Raw genomic sequence first — 21468 nt, forward strand, 5'->3', positions numbered from 1 at the left:
AATGATATTATTAAAGTTCTATGCCACCGCTGGCCATTGCAAGCGTCTATGCAATGTCCCCCACCCCCTTGCAACCTGGCGATTGATAAGCCTGTTGCAGAGAGGAGGGGGAGGGAGTTGGCGTATGGGAGATATGACTGAGAGAGAGAGAGAGAGACAGGAGATGGAAGCTAGGAACTCTGGCAGCAGTAAGAGGGTCTCTGGTACACACACACACATACACAGAGAGGTTTCTCTTGCTACTCAGTCAGTGGCTGGCTGGGATCTGGCCCTCGCATGTGTGTGCCGGGGATCGAACCCGGAGTGTTTGACACCCTGTGGTGTATTATATATATACATATATGTTAAGCTTTAATCGGTGTTGCTGTGTTGTGTGTGTGTGTGTGTACGAGCGTTCAAGAGCCCTATATATATATATATATATATATATATATATATATATATATATATATATATATATATATACAATTGCGTTCTGTTCTATGTGAGTTTTGCAGAATTAGACTCTGAAATCGGTATGTTCAGATTTTAGAAACCCAAAAATCGTGCAGCTATTCGATTATGGGAACGCGGAAATTCTCTCGCGACTGAGAAATTTGTGAGAAAATAACATGACATTTGGATTTTAAGCACTATATACATGGTCAGTGGGTTCAGGTGTGTGCGTGCATGTGTGTGTGTGTGTGATGGCAGTGGGGGGAGGAGGCCCCACACCTCCCCCCTGAAGCTAGTTAAGCTTCCTGCGCTGTTACCAACCAGTAGTGAACCAGGCAACAAGCAGAACAGTCCAGGACCCTTAGTACTGTGCAGAAACCTAATTCCCAAAGCTAAGAAATTTAGCTTTTTCCGCTGAAAATATCTGTATGTGATGAAATACTTTAGTGGTAATTATTTCCCAAGTGAAGCAAAGTGTCCAAATTGTTTCAAAGCTCTCAAATAACCCACAAAAAAGATATTTGTACAATATTATCATTACTGTGCAAGTCATATTAAGCTCTAGGGGCCCCAGGAAATCCACGTTGCAATATAGCCTCTCTATATTAATTCCTCAAAGAGATTTATTTACCATTTCAACCACATCTGGATATTGGAAGATATCAGTTTCCCCCTCACATTGTCGTATGTTGATTTGAGGATTTCCTTTGCAACAGAACATGGAACAAGAGGTTCCCAGCGGATCTAGCAAAGGGTTCTAGCAAGTCATAGCTGTGATACAACGCACGCAGGATCTCAAACCGCCACGTCACTGCTTAAGTCTGTGATATGACTCTGCAATTCTAGCTTGGGAGGACTTCGGGGCCGGCGGGCTTCCACGCACACGCACGCACACACACACGCACACACACGCACGCACACACACACCTTTGTTTTTTGCTGGTTCTGAAGCCGCCTGAAGGTATTGTGGAGTGCATTCAACCCTTGATCATGTGCTGTGCTGTGTGATCTGTTGGTGCTGTGTGGTCTGTTGGTGCTGTGGGGTGTGTTGGTGCTGTGTGATGTGTTGGTGCTGTGTGATCTGTTGGTGCTGTGTGATCTGTTGGTGCTGTGTGATCTGTTGGTGCTGTGGGGTGTGTTGGTGCTGTGTGATGTGTTGGTGCTGTGTGGTGTGTTGGTGCTGTGTGGTGTGTTGGTGCTGTGTGATCTGTTGGTGCTGTGTGATCTGTTGGTGCTGTGTGATCTGTTGGTGCTGTGTGATCTGTTGGTGCTGTGTGGTGTGTTGGTGCTGTGTGATCTGTTGGTGCTGTGTGGTCTGTTGGTGCTGTGTGATCTGTTGGTGCTGTGTGATCTGTTGGTGCTGTGTGGTGTGTTGGTGCTGTGTGATCTGTTGGTGCTGTGTGGTGTGTTGGTGCTGTGTGATCTGTTGGTGCTGTGTGGTCTGTTGGTGCTGTGTGGTGTGTTGGTGCTGTGTGGTGTGTTGGTGCTGTGGGGTGTGTTGGTGCTGTGTGATGTGTTGGTGCTGTGTGATCTGTTGGTGCTGTGTGGTGTGTTGGTGCTGTGTGATCTGTTGGTGCTGTGGGGTGTGTTGGTGCTGTGTGGTGTGTTGGTGCTGTGGGGTGTGTTGGTGCTGTGTGGTGTGTTGGTGCTGTGTGATCTGTTGGTGCTGTGTGGTGTGTTGGTGCTGTGTGATCTGTTGGTGCTGTGTGATCTGTTGGTGCTGTGTGGTGTGTTGGTGCTGTGTGATCTGTTGGTGCTGTGTGGTGTGTTGGTGCTGTGTGGTGTGTTGGTGCTGTGTGGTGTGTTGGTGCTGTGTGGTGTGTTGGTGCTGTGTGATCTGTTGGTGCTGTGTGGTGTGTTGGTGCTGTGTGATGTGTTGGTGCTGTGTGATCTGTTGGTGCTGTGTGGTGTGTTGGTGCTGTGGGGTGTGTTGGTGCTGTGTGATCTGTTGGTGCTGTGTGGTGTGCTGGTGCTGTGTGGTGTGTTGGTGCTGTGTGATCTGTTGGTGCTGTGTGGTCTGTTGGTGCTGTGTGGTGTGTTGGTGCTGTGTGGTGTGTTGGTGCTGTGTGGTGTGTTGGTGCTGTGTGGTCTGTTGGTGCTGTGTGGTCTGTTGGTGCTGTGTGATCTGTTGGTGCTGTGTGATCTGTTGGTGCTGTGTGGTGTGTTGGTGCTGTGTGGTGTGTTGGTGCTGTGGGGTGTGTTGGTGCTGTGTGATGTGTTGGTGTTGTGTGGTCTGTTGGTGCTGTGTGGTGTGTTGGTGCTGTGTGGTGTGTTGGTGCTGTGTGATCTGTTGGTGCTGTGTGATCTGTTGGTGCTGTGTGATCTGTTGGTGCTGTGTGATCTGTTGGTGCTGTGTGGTGTGTTGGTGCTGTGTGATCTGTTGGTGCTGTGTGATCTGTTGGTGCTGTGTGGTGTGTTGGTGCTGTGTGGTGTGTTGGTGCTGTGTGGTGTGTTGGTGCTGTGTGGTGTGTTGGTGCTGTGTGATCTGTTGGTGCTGTGTGATCTGTTGGTGCTGTGTGGTGTGTTGGTGCTGTGTGGTGTGTTGGTGCTGTGTGGTGTGTTGGTGCTGTGTGATCTGTTGGTGCTGTGTGGTGTGTTGGTGCTGTGTGGTGTGTTGGTGCTGTGTGGTGTGTTGGTGCTGTGTGGTGTGTTGGTGCTGTGTGGTGTGTTGGTGCTGTGTGATCTGTTGGTGCTGTGTGATCTGTTGGTGCTGTGTGGTGTGTTGGTGCTGTGTGGTGTGTTGGTGCTGTGTGGTGTGTTGGTGCTGTGTGGTGTGTTGGTGCTGTGTGATCTGTTGGTGCTGTGTGGTGTGTTGGTGCTGTGTGGTGTGTTGGTGCTGTGTGGTGTGTTGGTGCTGTGTGGTGTGTTGGTGCTGTGTGGTGTGTTGGTGCTGTGTGATCTGTTGGTGCTGTGTGATCTGTTGGTGCTGTGTGGTGTGTTGGTGCTGTGTGGTGTGTTGGTGCTGTGTGGTGTGTTGGTGCTGTGTGGTGTGTTGGTGCTGTGTGGTCTGTTGGTGCTGTGTGGTGTGTTGGTGCTGTGTGGTGTGTTGGTGCTGTGTGGTGTGTTGGTGCTGTGTGGTGTGTTGGTGCTGTGTGATCTGTTGGTGCTGTGTGGTGTGTTGGTGCTGTGTGGTGTGTTGGTGTTGTGTGGTGTGTTGGTGCTGTGTGGTGTGTTGGTGCTGTGTGGTGTGTTGGTGTTGTGTGGTGTGTTGGTGCTGTGTGGTGTGTTGGTGCTGTGTGGTGTGTTGGTGCTGTGTGATCTGTTGGTGCTGTGTGGTGTGTTGGTGCTGTGTGGTGTGTTGGTGCTGTGTGGTGTGTTGGTGCTGTGTGGTGTGTTGGTGCTGTGTGGTGTGTTGGTGTTGTGTGGTGTGTTGGTGCTGTGTGGTGTGTTGGTGCTGTGTGGTGTGTTGGTGCTGTGTGGTGTGTTGGTGCTGTGTGGTGTGTTGGTGCTGTGTGGTGTGTTGGTGCTGTGTGATCTGTTGGTGCTGTGTGATCTGTTGGTGCTGTGTGGTCTGTTGGTGCTGTGTGGTGTGTTGGTGCTGTGTGATCTGTTGGTGCTGTGTGATCTGTTGGTGCTGTGTGGTCTGTTGGTGCTGTGTGATGTGTTGGTGCTGTGTGATCTGTTGGTGCTGTGTGATCTGTTGGTGCTGTGGGGTGTGTTGGTGCTGTGTGGTGTGTTGGTGCTGTGTGGTGTGTTGGTGCTGTGTGATCTGTTGGTGCTGTGTGATCTGTTGGTGCTGTGGGGTGTGTTGGTGCTGTGTGATCTGTTGGTGCTGTGTGGTGTGTTGGTGCTGTGTGGTGTGTTGGTGCTGTGTGGTGTGTTGGTGGTGTGTGGTGTGTTGGTGCTGTGTGGTGTGTTGGTGCTGTGTGATCTGTTGGTGCTGTGTGGCCACCTGTTGGGGCTGTGTGGCCTCCTGTTGGTGCTGTGTGGCCTCCTGTTGGTGCTGTGTGGCCTCCTGTTGGTGCTGTGTGGCCTCCTGTTGGTGCTGTGTGGCCTCCTGTTGGTGCTATGTGGCCTCCTGTTGGTGCTATGTTGCCTCCTGTTGGTGCTGTGTTGTCTCCTGTTGGTGCTGTGTGGCCTCCTGTTGGTGCTGTGTGGCCTCCTGTTGGTGCTGTGTGGTCTCCTGTTGGTGCTGTGTGGCCTCCTGTTGATAGGTCTTAATAACCCTCCAGAGGTTGACAGGCCTTAATAACCCTCCAGAGGTTGATAGGCCTTAATAACCCTCCAGAGGTTGATAGGTCTTAATAACCCTCCAGAGGTTGATAGGTCTTAATAACCCTCCAGAGGTTGATAGGTCTTAATAACCCTCCAGAGGTTGATAGGCCTTAATAACCCTCCAGAGGTTGATAGGCCTTAATAACCCTCCAGAGGTTGATAGGCCTTAATAACCCTCCAGAGGTTGATAGGCCTTAATAACCCTCCAGAGGTTGATAGGCCTTAATAACCCTCCAGAGGTTGATAGGTCTTAATAACCCTCCAGAGGTTGATAGGTCTTAATAACCCTCCAGAGGTTGATAGGTCTTAATAACCCTCCAGAGGTTGATAGGCCTTAATAACCCTCCAGAGGTTGATAGGCCTTAATAACCCTCCAGAGGTTGATAGGTCTTAATAACCCTCCAGAGGTTGATAGGTCTTAATAACCCTCCAGAGGTTGATAGGCCTTAATAACCCTCCAGAGGTTGATAGGCCTTAATAACCCTCCAGAGGTTGATAGGCCTTAATAACCCTCCAGAGGTTGATAGGTCTTAATAACCCTCCAGAGGTTGATAGGCCTTAATAACCCTCCAGAGGTTGATAGGTCTTAATAACCCTCCAGAGGTTGATAGGTCTTAATAACCCTCCAGAGGTTGATAGGCCTTAATAACCCTCCAGAGGTTGATAGGCCTTAATAACCCTCCAGAGGTTGATAGGCCTTAATAACCCTCCAGAGGTTGATAGGTCTTAATAACCCTCCAGAGGTTGATAGGTCTTAATAACCCTCCAGAGGTTGATAGGCCTTAATAACCCTCCAGAGGTTGATAGGCCTTAATAACCCTCCAGAGGTTGATAGGTCTTAATAACCCTCCAGAGGTTGATAGGCCTTAATAACCCTCCAGAGGTTGATAGGCCTTAATAACCCTCCAGAGGTTGATAGGCCTTAATAACCCTCCAGAGGTTGATAGGTCTTAATAACCCTCCAGAGGTTGATAGGTCTTAATAACCCTCCAGAGGTTGATAGGCCTTAATAACCCTCCAGAGGTTGATAGGCCTTAATAACCCTCCAGAGGTTGATAGGCCTTAATAACCCTCCAGAGGTTGATAGGCCTTAATAACCCTCCAGAGGTTGATAGGTCTTAATAACCCTCCAGAGGTTGATAGGTCTTAATAACCCTCCAGAGGTTGATAGGCCTTAATAACCCTCCAGAGGTTGATAGGCCTTAATAACCCTCCAGAGGTTGATAGGCCTTAATAACCCTCCAGAGGTTGATAGGCCTTAATAACCCTCCAGAGGTTGGTAGGCCTTAATAACCCTCCAGAGGTTAATAGGCCTTAATAACCCTCCAGAGGTTGATAGGCCTTAATAACCCTCCAGAGGTTGATAGGCCTTAATAACCCTCCAGAGGTTAATAGGCCTTAATAACCCTCCAGAGGTTGATAGGCCTTAATAACCCTCCAGAGGTTGATAGGTCTTAATAACCCTCCAGAGGTTGATAGGCCTTAATAACCCTCCAGAGGTTGATAGGTCTTAATAACCCTCCAGAGGTTGATAGGCCTTAATAACCCTCCAGAGGTTGATAGGCCTTAATAACCCTCCAGAGGTTGATAGGTCTTAATAACCCTCCAGAGGTTGATAGGCCTTAATAACCCTCCAGAGGTTGATAGGTCGTGAATATAGACAAAGATAAACTATTTTATATATATATATATATATATATATATATATATATATATATATATATATATATATATATATATATATATATATATATATATATATATATATATATATTCATTAATTCATATGACTTTAATATCTTGTAGAAATTAGCCTTGAAAAGCTGTACAAATGGAACTATTCACAGTGAACTAGAGTGAACTCTGCTTAATATGGACGGAAATAAGTCTCCACTGTACGTGGTGCTCTAGAGTGGAATGTGTTTAATATGGACGAAAATAAAGGAGTCTCCGCTGTTCTTTCTAAGGTAAGACTGACGTATATATGATAAAATTTTGCTATATTATATATTATATCACATTTGACGTATAGTTCAGATACCTATTCATTCCCTCTCTATTTCGCTCATAAGGAATCACTGAAACTTCTAAGTAAGTCTAAGGACAGCACAACAAATATTTCAGACTTTATTGCAGAAAGTGTGGCACCGCTGTACGTCAGCAGTAAATAGGTACCTGGGAGTTAGTCAGCTGTCACGGGCTGCTTCCTGGGGGGGTGGAGGCCTGGTCGAGGACCGGGCCGCCGCGGGGACACTAAAGCCCCGAAATCATCTCGAGATAACCTCAAGATTTAATGATAACTGGAGCAGACTCCTCGCCTGACCTACGACACGCCCATACCCCACATGTTTCATAAGTGAAAGTTGGGGGGAGGCTAACCCCAGGCGTCTGGCCTCAATCCTTCAAATGACAGATAGATATTTTCTGTTCTATTAGACCGTTTAAGTCAGAAAAAACGATGAACTTGTGTAAAACTGCGACCATGAACACACACGCGTCGAATCGTCTGGAAGAAACAATGTTTTTGCAGGCCAAAAATAGCAGTATGAAAACATTTTGGCTACAATTGATTGTACTGGGACACACGTCTGTCGTTCCCCTTTCGTTGTAAACAAGGACACTAGCCCATGCCTATCCATCCTAAAATAACAGAACATAAAAATGTCCCGTTGGTACAATGTATACTAATGAGGTTAGTCCCCCGAAAAATCACGTTTTCTATTCTTGAATTAGCCCGAGAGGAATTCAAAGAAAATAGACAAGTACTTGAAACTCCAAACTTTTTAATCTACCTAAATTTTTTTAGGCCTAATATAATACATATATGTGCTATACTAGGCTTGGGAATGTTGAAATATAAAATTTTATTTTGTATTTATACTTGAAACACACAAAAAACTGTACAGTAAGCTCATAAAGCTATACACACATAGTATTTCAATTCCAAACACGAACAAAAATGATCTATTTCTCAGTCAAAAAGCCCCCCCCCCCCCATTCCCTAGAGGTCTGACGGCTGAGTGGACAGCGCTAGGGATTCGCAGTCCTTAGATTCCGAGTTCGATCCCCCAGCGGAAACAAATGGGCAGAGTTGCTTTCCCCCTCCTGATGCCCCTGTTCACCTAGCAGTAAATAGGTACCTGGGAGTTAGACAGCTGCTACGGGCTGCTGCTTCCTGGGGGTGTGTAACAAAAAGGAGGCCTGGTCGAGGACCGGGCCGCGGGGACGCTAAGCCCCGAGATCATCTTAAGATAACCTATAGGTACGTCACTGCCTTACAAGTTTTAAATAATGTATAACCGGTCATGTATAATGTATAAGCCTTAACCTGGCTTACATAATACATTAACTAGTTACATATCATTCAGGGAGGCAATATATATACAATTAATACAATGGAGTCATACAATATGCAAATAAGCAGTCGTATTAGGCTATAAACTTAGTCAATAAGGAGTCAGATAAATGACATAAAATAGAGTAAATGTAAAATAAGCAAAAACACGGACGATACAACAACAGGAACGATACAACAGGGACGATACAACAGGGACGATACAACAGGGACGATACAACAGGGACGATACAACAGGGACGATACAACAGAATAAAACATGGAGCTAGGTGAGGCATCAAGGAAGGGGGGGGTGATGATGGAAGGGGGGTAGACTCATCAAAACAGTGTGTGTGTACCATGACTATGAGGAACTGTTGATGAGGCGTCCCAGTCATTGCTGCGTCACTGTAGCTCCCCCTCCCACGCCGCCCCCCCTCTCTCTCTCCCCTCCCACGCCGCCCCCTCTCTCTCTCTCCCCTCCCACACCCTCTCTCTCTCTCTCTCTCCCCCTTCCCTTGATCCCCCTGCTCCTCTGAGACCCCAATAATCTTCAGTCTCTCTAGCCTACACCTCCTTACCTTCCCCAACCCCCCAACCACCACCTGCCAAATCCATTCCTGCTCTCCTAACCCTCCCCTCCCCCCTCTCCCACCTCCCATCCTACCAACGTCGTCCCCCCAACCCCCAAGCAACTAGCCTAACCGTATCCAACCCCACACAGCTTGTCATATGAAGAGAAAACATGTAAAATTATTATATGTATCTGCTACTCGAGGTCTGACAGCACGAGAACCGGTGTTCTAAGGTGTGGACACACACACACGCACGCATATATACACTTACACACGCACACACACACACACATATGCAGTCGAACGAGTAATTTAACCTTGACTGGACTAGGCTACCACGCACAACGTTCCTGCTAGTCTGCTTGGTCAGTTCCCAACCGCTTTCTCATCCATATCATCAGCTTCGAATCCTCTGTAGCAAGCCTCGTCCAGCCCTTGAAAGATATTTATATATAAAAAACGGTGAGACATTATCCACACACCTGGTGATTGGATATCTGGCGGTAACACTGCTCGGAGAGAAACATCTTAGTTGATATTGTGATCTTGGGTCTGGTCGTGCGGAGGGAGGGAGTTATGTTAATAAAAACTTGTCCAATTCGTATATCTCAAAGAGTTCACCTCTTGAGTTTCCCATGCTCCTCCAAAGCCAACTGTTAGGATTAAGTGTGATTTACACTATTTAGTAATACTTATTTTAGGTTCTTATCCTGTTTTGCCTTTGTTTCCATTTCTCTTATGTCCCCCCCCCCACCTTGAATATATTCGTGTCAACCTAACCTTTTGTCGCTTAAACAACGCTGACCGGGACTTGGTTTTCTTCCTGCGATTGACCTTTAGCGACAATGAAGTCGTGTATTGAACAACTTACCGGTTAACACAACAGACGCCGGCTCGATCTATTGTTTCAAGCGTAGGTTAGACATATATATGAATGAGTTTGGGTGAATATAAATAGTAGCTGCCTGGCATGGGTCAATAGCCCATCCTGGGAGTGGTAGTGGACCCCAATACCCATCCTGGGAGTGGTAGTGGGCCCCAATACCCATCCTGGGAGTGGTAGTGGGCCCCAATACCCATCCTGGGAGTGGTAGTGGGCCCCAATACCCATCCTGGGAGTGGTAGTGGGCCCCAATACCCATCCTGGGAGTGGTAGTGGACCCCAATACCCATCCTGGGAGTGGTAGTGGTCCCCAATATCCATCCTGTGAGTGGTAGTGGACCCTAATACCCATCCTGGGAGTGGTAGTGGGCCCCAATACCCATCCTGTGAGTGGTATTGGACCCCAATACCCATCCTAGGAGTGGTAGTGGGCCCCAATACCCATCCTGGGAGTGGTAGTGGGCCCCAATACCCATCCTGTGAGTGGTAGTGGGCTCCAATACCCATCCTGGGAGTGGTAGTGGGCCCCATACCCATCCTAGGAGTGGTAGTGGACCCCAATACCCATCCTGGGAGTGGTAGTGGGCCCCAATACCCATCCTGTGAGTGGTAGTGGGCCCCAATACCCATCCTGGGAGTGGTAGTGGACCCCATACCCATCCTGGGAGTGGTAGTGGACCCCATACCCATCCTGGGAGTGGTAGTGGACCCCAATACCCATCCTGGGAGTGGTAGTGGACCCCATACCCATCCTGGGAGTGGTAGTGGACCCCAATACCCATCCTGGGAGTGGTATTGGACCCTAATACCCATCCTGGGAGTGGTAGTGGACCCCAATACCCATCCTGGGAGTGGTAGTGGTCCCCAATACCCATCCTGGGAGCTTTTAACATATAAGTTAATGGTAGTTTATATGACAAGAGGTCCGCAGCAGAGCAATTTACAGTGAACAAGTCACACAGTTACTGATCGTGGTCCACACCCACCCAACTGGGCGGCAACTGTGCACGCATTACTCACAGTAAGCAGACTTTGGACATTTGTCTAAGATTTCTGATAGTATATCCTTTTGAATGAAGAACTTACATATTTCTTGAACATTTGTTTTAGTTATCCATGATTTCTGCTAATTTTTTTTTCTATTAAAATATATTGTGTGAGTAAGAAGGATAATTTTCTTTATGTAAATAATATATTAATATTAAGGGAATGATGGGAAAAAGTTTCTTAAACATACCATTAGAAAATAAAGCTTTAGAACTAATAAAATTGAAACAAGCAATGAATTGCAAGAAGAAAATAAAACATTAAATCATCAACCAAGTTTCTCCCAGCATGGCATCAGTACCACTTTTTATATACCTCTCTTGCTAGCCATCTGTCCATTAATTTACATTCAGTAGAGTGCTTCTCTTTAGAATATAATCTCAGTGTTACTATCTAATGTGTCATTAGACAAGTATGATACCCTGAATCAGTCTCACTAAAACACCCACAGTTCAGTAAAATATACACTGAGAGGTAATATTTTTCTTAGTGTAGATGCACTGAAGAGTTAGTACGGGACAGGTTCAGTATTAAAAGGGCTAGCCCATTAGTCAGTTCGTACATGTCATGCGTTTTAATAGCCCTCCTGAGGTTGATAAGAGCTTAAACACAGCACCAAATATCTTGCCTTCTTCAAAGGCTAATATTTTCAACCATTAAATTTCCTCCTGCGCGGAGTGAGGCAAGATTATCAGCTTGAGGAGAGAGGGAGCGTGTTTGCTGCGTCATTGAGTCGTAATTATAAACGTCTTCACTTTGCTTCTTGAGGAAGTTGTGTACTGAAGGAACAGTGTACACTAGACTCATGGCTGTCTGTAGGGGTGTGAGGGGTAACTCTTCTAACTTTGTTGTACCTGTGAGTGTGTAATAGTGTCTTGGAGTGAGGTCTTAAGGCCCCGCCTACTAGCCTTGTACCTGTTGCGTTACACCCTAACTACTCTGACTTTCTAATTCTTTGTTGAATCGGCCCTTCAACTTGTCGATAGAGGTGGGTTCTACACCTTCCTCTTTTAGAGCAGTCCACTTGTTAACTACCCGTACAGGGTTATCTTGAGATGATTTCGGGGCTTTAGTGTCCCCCGCGGCCCGGTCCTCGACCAGGCCTCCACCCCCAGGAAGCAGCCCGTGACAGCTGACTAACACCCAGGTACCTATTTTGCTGCTAGGTAACAGGGGCACAGGGTGAAAGAAACTCTGCCCATTGTTTCTCGCTGGCGCCTGGGATCGAACCCAGGACCACAGGATCACAAGTCCAGCGTGCTGTCCGCTCGGCCGACCGGCTCCCGTACAAGTAGTTTCTTACGTCTCTTCGGCTCATTTGCGCTTCCAGCTTTCACCTGTGTCCTCTTGTCCTGCTTTCTTGCTGTCTCAAGAGGCGATCCTTATCTATTCCTCCTCAGTATCTTGTAAGTTGTGATCATATCCTCTCTGTTCCTCTTATCCTCTAAGGTTGTGAGATTTAGTTCCATTAGCCTGTGTTTGTAGTTTAGCTCAATTAACTCTGCCACCAATCTTATTGCAAATCTTTGGACTTTTAAAATGTTTTTTGTGTTTCATAACTTGCAGATTCCATACTGGTGATGCGTATTCTAATATTGGTCGAGCAAATGTTGTGTAAATTGCTTTGAAGAAGTCCTGATTCAGGTACCTAAACGATGTTCTTATATCTGTCAGCGTCACATATCCTGCTGATGTTATCCTGTTTATGTGTGCCTCCGGTGTGAGTTTTGGGATTATATCCGCTCCCAGATCCTTCTCTCTTTCTGATTCCTGTAGCTGCCTTCCCCGTAGAGTGACTCTGGTCTCCTTTCTCCCTTTCCCATCTTTATTACCATACACCTGTTGGGATTGAACTCCAGCAACCATTTATCTAATTACTCCTGGAGTTTGTCAAGGTCCTCATGTTAACTTTCATGTTCCTTATCAGCTTCTCATTATCAACAAACATTGACATGTCTGAGCTCACTCCCTCGGGTAGGTGATTCACATAAATTAACAGCAGTTCACACAGAGATCACATTAACGTGATGCATCAAATGAACAAATCCACAAGGGCCGTGACGAGGCTTTTTAACCCTGTCGTAGCTCAGTCGATTAAGGCAGTGTCTGGGATGCTCCTGGACGAAGGTTCGAATCCTCGTCACGGCCCTTGTGGATTTGTTCATTTAACAGCAGTGGTCCCAGGACAGAGTCTTGTGGGACTCCACTTGTTTCAGTCCTCTAGTTAGAAGCCTCATCTCTGACTCTGCTTTCTGTCCTACATTTGATTTGATTGTTACCGCCAGTGGTGGCTAGTTTATTGTGCACCCCATACTCATCCTGTGAGTGGTAGCGCAAAAAGCATTACAGAGGGCACAAAAGGTCTTTATCAGACCTCATCTTAGATTATTACATAAACAATTTCATCTATCCTTCACACCTTATAGTTACAATGTCAGCTAGTTACAGAGAAAGTGCTATTACAAGAGCTACATATTTACAGTAAGTCATCATACATTAATGGTAGGTCTTATCGCTAATACATAATAGTTTGGCCAATGGGGATATTACAGAGTCATAGGGGAGCTTCTGTTTATTATTAGTCCTCACAATACACTACTTGTTTCTGAATCTCATATGTCGTTCATCTACTGGCCTACAGATACTCCCTTTCCCGGTTCAGTGTTTTCCCAGTTTTCTCAGCCTGGTTCTCCATCGGGTCCAACAGTCTTTCATGGTGAACAGTTTCAAATGCCTCTTGACAGTCTAGAAAAACACAGTCTATCCAGCCTTTCTTTTCCTGTCTTATTTTAGTAACCTTGTCATCAGTCAAGTTTGTCAGGTACGATTTTTCATTTCTAAATCCATGCTGGTGTTTGGTCACAAAGTCGATCCACTCAAGATGCTCCATCATTATCGATCTGATTACTATCACCAACACCTTACAAGGAATACTGTAGTTCCTTGCGAGGAACTACAGACCAGTGTCACTGACATTGGCCTGTAGTTTAGTTCCTCCTCTCTATCCCGTTTTCTTTTAATATAAGGACTACACTTGCCTGTTTCCAGACATGTGGGAGACTGTCTTAAGGGTTTTATTAAGAAATTTAAACAACAGGTGGCAGAGTTCTTCAGCAGCCTCCCACAGGGGGCCTCGTAGCCTGGTGGATAGCGCGCAGGACTCGTAATTCTGTGGCGCGGGTTCGATTCCCGCACGAGGCAGAAACAAATGGGCAAAGTTTCTTTCACCTTAAGTGCCCCTGTTACCTAGCAGTAAATAGGTACCTGGGAGTTAGTCAGCTGTCACGGGCGGCTTCCTGGGGTGTGTGTGTGTGTGTGTGGTGTGGAAAAAAAAAAAAAAAGCGGGCCGAAAGAGCAAAGCTCAACCCCCGCAAAAACACAACTAGTAAACACAGCCTCCATGGTGAGATTATGTCTGGGCCCATTGATTTTGTCATGTCTAGTTCCCCCCAGGATTTTATTTCATGTCTTTCACCGCGACTATATTGCCATCCAGTATTTCCTCCGGCCTTTCATCTTGCAACCATTGTCTCCATGCTGGTTCTAATGTAAAGACCTCACGAAATCTTTCGTTGAGTTCCTCGCATACTTCTTTATCATTTTTTGTGAGAGTTGCCCCTTAAATCTGAGTACATGGTCTTTCACTGTTGCTTTTTCTATTTATATGGCTATAAAACAGCTTTGGTTGTTTCTTAGATTTTGCAGCAATGTTATTTTCATATTGGCTCTCGGCTTCACTCCTAACACCAGTCCCACTTCCCGCCCCCTCACTGTTACTCTCTGACTCCTGTCTGTTAGGTAATTTCTTACCCATATTTGTGCTATTCCACTTTCTCCCGCCTGTCTCTCTCCAGTTTGTGTAGTAATTTCTAATGAGGTATTGAGTGAAAGGCTTTCTGACAGTCCAGAAATATGCGAGCTGCCCAACCTTTTCTGCGTTGCTTTATTTTCGTTTCTTTATTGTAGAACTCCCGTAGGTTTGTTAGGCATGATTTCCCTTCCCTAAAGCCATCTTCATGTTTGTTTACATACCTAATTCTCTCCAGGTGTGTAACTAGTCTTATCTTTATTATTCTTTCAAGCACTGTGCAGTGGAGGTGTCAGTGATGCTGGTCTGTAGTTAAGTGGCGTAGTGGTAAGACACTCGCCTGGCGTTCCGCGAGCGCTTTGTCATGGGTTCGTATCCTGGCCGAGGAGGATTTACTGGGCGCAAATCCTTAACTGTAGCCTCTGTTTAACGCAACAGTAAAATGTGTACTTGGTTGTAACAAGGATTCTTCGCGGCGGGGATCGTATTCCAGGGACCTGCCCGAAACGCTACGCGTACTAGTGGCTCTACAACCATGTAACAACTCTTGTATACATCTCAAAAAAAAAAGTGCCTTTCCAATATCTCCTTTCTCCTAAATTGTTCCTACATTTGCCTTCTTCCAACAGTTGGGCAATTCTCCCTTTGTAAGAAGTTTGTAAGAAGAGAACGAAGTTTACAAGCTGGTGGTGAAAGACATTAATTTTTTGATATAAACAATTTTTAGAAAATGTTTTTGGAAAGTCTCGTTCCAGAAGTCATTGATGTGGCAGTTAGAGGTCGTGTTAAGAGCAGACGTATAAGACGTATCGCGTATAACACGCCAGCAACTACAGATATAAGTGAACATAACTAGACGTAAGAAAACGTTATTAAAACGTAAGAAAACGTTATTAAAACGTAACAAAAGTTATCAACACGTAACAAAACGTTATTAAAACGTAACAAAACGTTATTAAAACGTAAGAAAACGTTATTAAAACGTAACAAAAGTTATTAATACGTAACAAAACGTTATTAAAACGTAACAAAAGTTATTAATACGTAACAAAACGTTATTAAAACGTAACAAAAGTTATTAATACGTAACAAAACGTTATTAAAACGTAACAAAAGTTATTAATACGTAACAAAACGTTATTAAAACGTAACAAAAGTTATTAATACGTAACAAAACGTTATTAAAACGTAACAAAAGTTATTAATACGTAACAAAACGTTATTAAAACGTAACAAAAGTCTGTCAGAAGATCCGTAAATAGGAGGTAAGGGTCACGAACCCAGCCTAACTGATGGGGTCATTAAGACACATTTACATTGATTATCGCTGAGAGTTCCATCCTTGTGTGTTCCTTTATCTAAGATGCTTTTTGCGCGCACACTTCATTTTGAAGTGTGGTTTGTGCAATTCTGGTCTATAATGTCCTCATTATACAGGATGATAGTGGTGTTATCTCCCTGTGCTAGGTTACCTGTCTGTCCGTCTCTTTATCTGTCTGTCAAACTATCTCTCTGTCTGTAATATGCATGCTCTCGACATTAAAAAAACAACAATTAGCAGCACATATTTGGAGCGGAAGATCACATGCAAAAACAACCAAGATCCGGATTCATATAGCGTAGTCTCTCCCAATTCTCAAAATACAGGATCGAAAACTGCTTCATAATCCCATCCATTGACCTGTTGATGCTGGCATTCTGTTCAACAACCACTGAGATAAATTAGTATGCAGAGTGCAGTTGGGGGTCCTTGAAGGAGTGAAGACTATAGTGAAGTTCTAGCACCGGATTGAAGTCAAACATCATCAGTGACGTACCGACGTCTCCCACAGTGCATATATATATATTTACATTTAAAAAAACGTCGTCACTTCGGTTGGGGGAGATGTTTGGCGTCTCATAGACGAGGGATACGTTGGTTTTTGTCTTTTTCATTAAATTTTCGGTTCATAGTGTGTTTTATTGGTATAGGGCTTCGTAAAACCCCCGTTGATAAGTTTAAAACCGGTTTAAACTTCCAGTAACGGCTTTTTATAACCGACTAAGCTTCCAGGGGTGGAGTTAACAACCATTTTAACCTTCTGGTGGCAGGTTTAACAATGAGTTTAACCTTCCGTTGGAGTTTGATTCTGAATGTTGTTTTACCAATGAATGAAGGAATTGGCACTAAACTTTCAGCCCCACATGGCCATGTTGGGCTGATAATGCATCCCCCACATGACCACATGAGAGGAAATGTCCACGCCCCCCCCCCCATATGGCAAAGAGCGAGTTAGTCATGCTTGACCGTTAAACTTATGGCAAATTCTTGACCGTTAAGTTTATGGCAAATTCTTGACCGTTAAGTTTATGGCAAATTCTTGACCGTTAAGTTTATGGCAAATTCTTGACCGTTAAGTTTATGGCAAATTCTTGACCGTTAAGTTTATGGCAAATTCTTGACCGTTAAGTTTATGGCAAATTCTTGACCGTTAAGTTTATGGCAAATTCTTGACCGTTAAGTTTATGGCAAATTCTTGACCGTTAAGTTTATGGCAAATTCTTGACCGTTAAGTTTATGGCAAATTCTTGACCGTTAAGTTTATGGCAAATTCTTGACCGTTAAGTTTATGGCAAATTCTTGACCGTTAAGTTTATGGCAAATTCTTGACCGTTAAGTTTATGGCAAATTCTTGACCGTTAAGTTTATGGCAAATTCTTGACCGTTAAGTTTATGGCAAATTCTTGACCGTTAAGTTTATGGCAAATTCTTGACCGTTAAGTTTATGGCAAATTCTTGACCGTTAAGTTTATGGCAAATTCTTGACCGTTAAGTTTATGGCAAATTCTTGACCGTTAAGTTTATGGCAAATTCTTGACCGTTAAGTTTATGGCAAATTCTTGACCGTTAAGTTTATGGCAAATTCTTATTGCTGACATACAATAATAGAAGGAGGAATGGCAGTAGTAGAATGCAAGCAGCTGCGTCTAACAGCCTGGTTGACCAGATCACCAACCAGGAAGCCTGATATATATATATAATCTCCCCTCTATGCCAACTATCAGGGATGCAATCCCACAACAGTTGAATGACTCCTGACTACCTATTTACTGCTGGGTGAACAGAGTCATCAGGGGTAAGGTCCCTCCCCATGATGCAGAGAGACAGAGGTGCTGGTGACCTTTGCAATATCAATTTGCAATATTGTGTGGGTGTGTATTTACTATTTGTATCTGCAGAATCGAGCTATTAGCTCTTGGACCCCGCCTTTCTAAGCAATTTATTTTTCTTGTATTATGTCTACTACATATATTTCTCTCTAACACATACACCCAGGAAGCAGCCCGTGACAGCTGTCTAACTCCCAGGTACCTATTTACTGCTAGGTAACAGGGACATAGGGTGAAAGAAACTCTGCCCATTTGTTTCCGCCATCGCCGGGGATCGATCCCTAAACCCTAGGACAACGAATCCCGAGCGCAGTCCACTCAGCCGTCACCAAGGTCGTAGCCTGTCAACTGACTCGTATGGGTCAGTCTTGACAGGCTTGAATGATTAGTAACACCCTTGTGTTCGAAATATGGCTTGACAGCCGATGTCTGAATGACGGACAAGAACCTGTGTTCGAAATACAGCCGATGTCTGAATGACGGGCAAGAACCTGTGTTCGAAATACAGCCGATGTCTGAATGACGGGCAAGAACCTGTGTTCGAAATACAGCCGATGTCTGAATGACGGGCAAGAACCTGTGTTCGAAATACAGCCGATGTCTGAATGACGGACAAGAACCTGTGTTCGAAATACAGCCGATGTCTGAATGACGGGCAAGAACCTGTGTTCGAAATACAGCCGATGTCTGAATGACGGACAAGAACCTGTGTTCGAAATACAGCCGAATTATTCAATATATGTAAACTGTTTACATAGTGCATGAGCCGCAGGGGGGTATCGCTACCCATGACTGGGTACCGATGTAGGGCATAATACCCACGGGTGCCCATTTGGGTCAGTGTACCAGCTCCACCTTTTCTGGGTCGACTAATACAAGGTGAAATATTTTCTGACCCACGCAATAAATGGTTGAAATTTTCAAAGCCTATTATCCAACCTATTCCAGTGAATTTTGAACGATGGGTTGTAACAGGCGCGATCTGATGGTGAACATTTGTTAGCTTAGAGGGTTAGAGAACTACAGGTGTGTTCTCTAATGAGAGCTTGACAGGTGAGGTCAAGAGATTTGAGAACTGGTTTCACGAAGTTGAAGCTGGTTTCTTCACTCGTCTTGACCTAGTGAGGGCTAGGCTGTCTTTGTGTGGGAATTGTAATAGTCAGCCATTTTATCTGGGTGGATGGTGATTTGTCAGCCATTTTTTTGGGTGGGGGGGATTTGTCAGCCATTTTTCTGGGTGGGGGGGATTTGTCAGCCATTTTTTGGGGTGGATGGTGATTTGTCAGCCATTTTTCTGGGTGGGGGGGATTTGTCAGCCATTTTTTGGGGTGGATGGTGATTTGTCAGCCATTTTTTGGGGTGGATGGTGATTTGTCAGCCATTTTTCTGGGTGGGGGGGATTTGTCAGCCATTTTTTGGGGTGGATGGTGATTTGTCAGCCATTTTTTGGGGTGGGTGGGATTTGTCAGCCATTTTTTGGGGTGGGTGGGATTTGTCAGACATTTTTTTTCGTTGGAGGGGATTTGTCAGCCATTTTTCTGGGAGGATGTAATTTGTCAGCCATTTTTCTGGGTGGGGGGGATTTGTCAGCCATTTTTTTTGGGTGGGTGGGATTTGTCACACATTTTTTTCGGTGGAGGGGATTTGTCAGCCATTTTTTGGGGTGGAAGTTCAGCCTTTTCGGTGAATAAAATGATTCATTAACCACTTCAGTGTATACTGGAATACTGAAGTGTTTGTATATATTTATTTTAGTATATACTGCCAGAGTACAGTATCCTATACTGTAAATATAACTCATGTAAATAAATCTATTAATTTACATACCTCTGGGAGTGTATATGTATACCATTGGGTACATTACTTGGGGTCTCATAGCAGAGGTGGCTTCCTGCTCAACTCACAATCGGGAATCCTGTGTTTGAGTCCCGGCCGGGACAGAAATGGTTGGGCACGTCACCCTTTCACCTAATGCATCTGTTCACCCAGCAGTAAATAGGTACCTGGGAGTTAAAGTATTGTGGGATTGAGCCCTGGATGGGGGGAAGGGGTCAGGAGGAACCTCTATACAAGCCTAAAGTATATATATATATATATACACACCGGCTTCCTGTCCCCAACATTGGGAATGATATATATACCTCAGGATGTTTATACACAGGGGGGGGGGGTGTATATACCACGAAAGAATTGCTTCCTAGAACAAGCGAACGTCTTAATAAAAACAGACCCGATAGGCTACGGCAAAAAAACACCAACAAATTGGTCTAGTTTTTCCTATCATAACAATCATCTACTGTTTTTTCCCCCCTAGCATCATGTACGTCCAGTTTTTCTATTCAAGAGTATGCATCCAGTTTTGGGCTTTCTATCACATTAATCTAGCGACCTATGGAGAAATATGAAAGTACACAAGAGGAATAGTTGAGTTTTTGGTCATTTATAATTTGAGTGTTGGTTGGAAATTCGGATATTTTGATTCAAATTTGCTTCCTGTTGTTGGACGTGTTGATAAACTGCTACTATATTCAGTCTAGAGGGAAATATGGGTACCGTTCGAGAGGCCGGCGATCCGAAATCCGTATCATAATCCGCATTTTCAGCTCTAAAAACAAGATACCACTGTTCTGAGCTGGAAAATGTGGCCTACCTAACCTAACCAAGGCCAACCTAACCTAGCCAACCTAACCTAACCTAGCCAACCTAACCTAACCTACCTAACCTAACCAACCTAACCTAACCAACCTAACCTAACCTACCTAACCTAACCAACCTAACCTAACCAACCTAACCTAATCATAATCTAACTCAATCTATCATAACATTTCCAGGAGTTAACTGGTTTATGGCAACAATAGAGCAATACTCCAAGGTTAACAAGATAAAAAAAAACTATTTTTTTCCTTGGCTATTGTGTAAAAGTTGCTATTAAACAAAAATCTAAAATAAAAAGAGGTTATTGAGATATGTTTGGGATCTTTCCTGAGTCCCCCCTTCAAGGCTTGGGGTAAAACAGCCCGTTCTCTTAACTTGCCACAACATGCGAAATACAACGTACTAACCTAACCAACTGATGCTTAGAAGTCGTCAACATTATTTTGTACTAATACGTCGCATTTTCAACGTACTGGCGTGAGAGACCGAGCTGCTCTTACTGAACAATACATTTCGTTTTAACATAATCGACCCTCAGCGTTGAAATTGCGGCGGTTTTGGGGGAATTTAATCCGCAGCATTATTGACGTTTCGAGAATCAGCTCCGGTTGGTGGCCTCAGCGTAGAAATCCGACGCTTTTGGATAGTCTAAAACATTGCAATTGTTACGTATGGGAAACTGAGAGAACGCGCATTCCACAAAGCCTAATGAACCATAGGCCTCTCCATGAAGCCTAAATCATCATAGTCTTATGTTTCAGAAGCCTATGGCCATATATTGAACGAAATATTTGAACAAGTCCCACATAAGGGGTACCACAAGTACCTTATCTCATGCGGGTATTGGAACTAAATAATGGGGGCCATCAATGTGTTCAAGTATCAACTGAACAAGCTTCTGCAAGAAGTGTCGGAGCAACCAGGCTGTGGTGGGCCTGCGGGCCGCTCCAGGCAGCAAACAGCCTGTTGGATCAAGTTATCACAACTAGTGAGTCCCTGTCCAGATATACTTCAAGTAATTAAGGTATACTTTAAGTAATTATGTTTTCAGAAGAACAACAATTATCTCACCATTTCAAGCCGTCATTTGTAATTTTGGCGTTTTTTCTCTATAAATATAATCAAATCCTAATTACTTTTATCCAGGTGTAAATCAGCTATCCTTATGTAAGGAGCCGGTCGGCCGAGCGGACAGCACGAGGGACTTGTGATCCTGGGTTCGATCCCAGGCGCCGGCGAGAAACAATGGGCAGAGTTTCTTTCACCCTATGCCCCTGTTACCTAGCAGTAAAATAGGTACCTGGGTGTTAGTCAGCTGTCACGGGCTGCTTCCTGGGGGTGGAGGCCTGGTCGAGGACCGGGCCGC

The 21468-nt window shown here is 44.8% G+C and overlaps 1 protein-coding gene across 1 annotated transcript in view; it reads left to right on the forward strand.

Annotated features, from left to right (window-relative positions):
* Window positions 1–225: 225 nt before the first annotated feature.
* LOC123770463 (uncharacterized) overlaps window positions 226–21468 on the forward strand; it is a 54252-nt gene continuing 33009 nt past the window's right edge. Inside the window, exons 1-2 of the mRNA XM_045762326.2 lie at window positions 226–320; window positions 6457–6617. The gene's annotated coding sequence lies outside the window, so the exon portion shown is untranslated. The remainder of the gene's footprint in view (window positions 321–6456; window positions 6618–21468) is intronic.

Source organism: Procambarus clarkii, chromosome 46 (genome assembly GCF_040958095.1).
Source record: "Procambarus clarkii isolate CNS0578487 chromosome 46, FALCON_Pclarkii_2.0, whole genome shotgun sequence".
In the NCBI taxonomy this organism is placed as follows: Eukaryota; Metazoa; Arthropoda; class Malacostraca; order Decapoda; family Cambaridae; genus Procambarus; species Procambarus clarkii.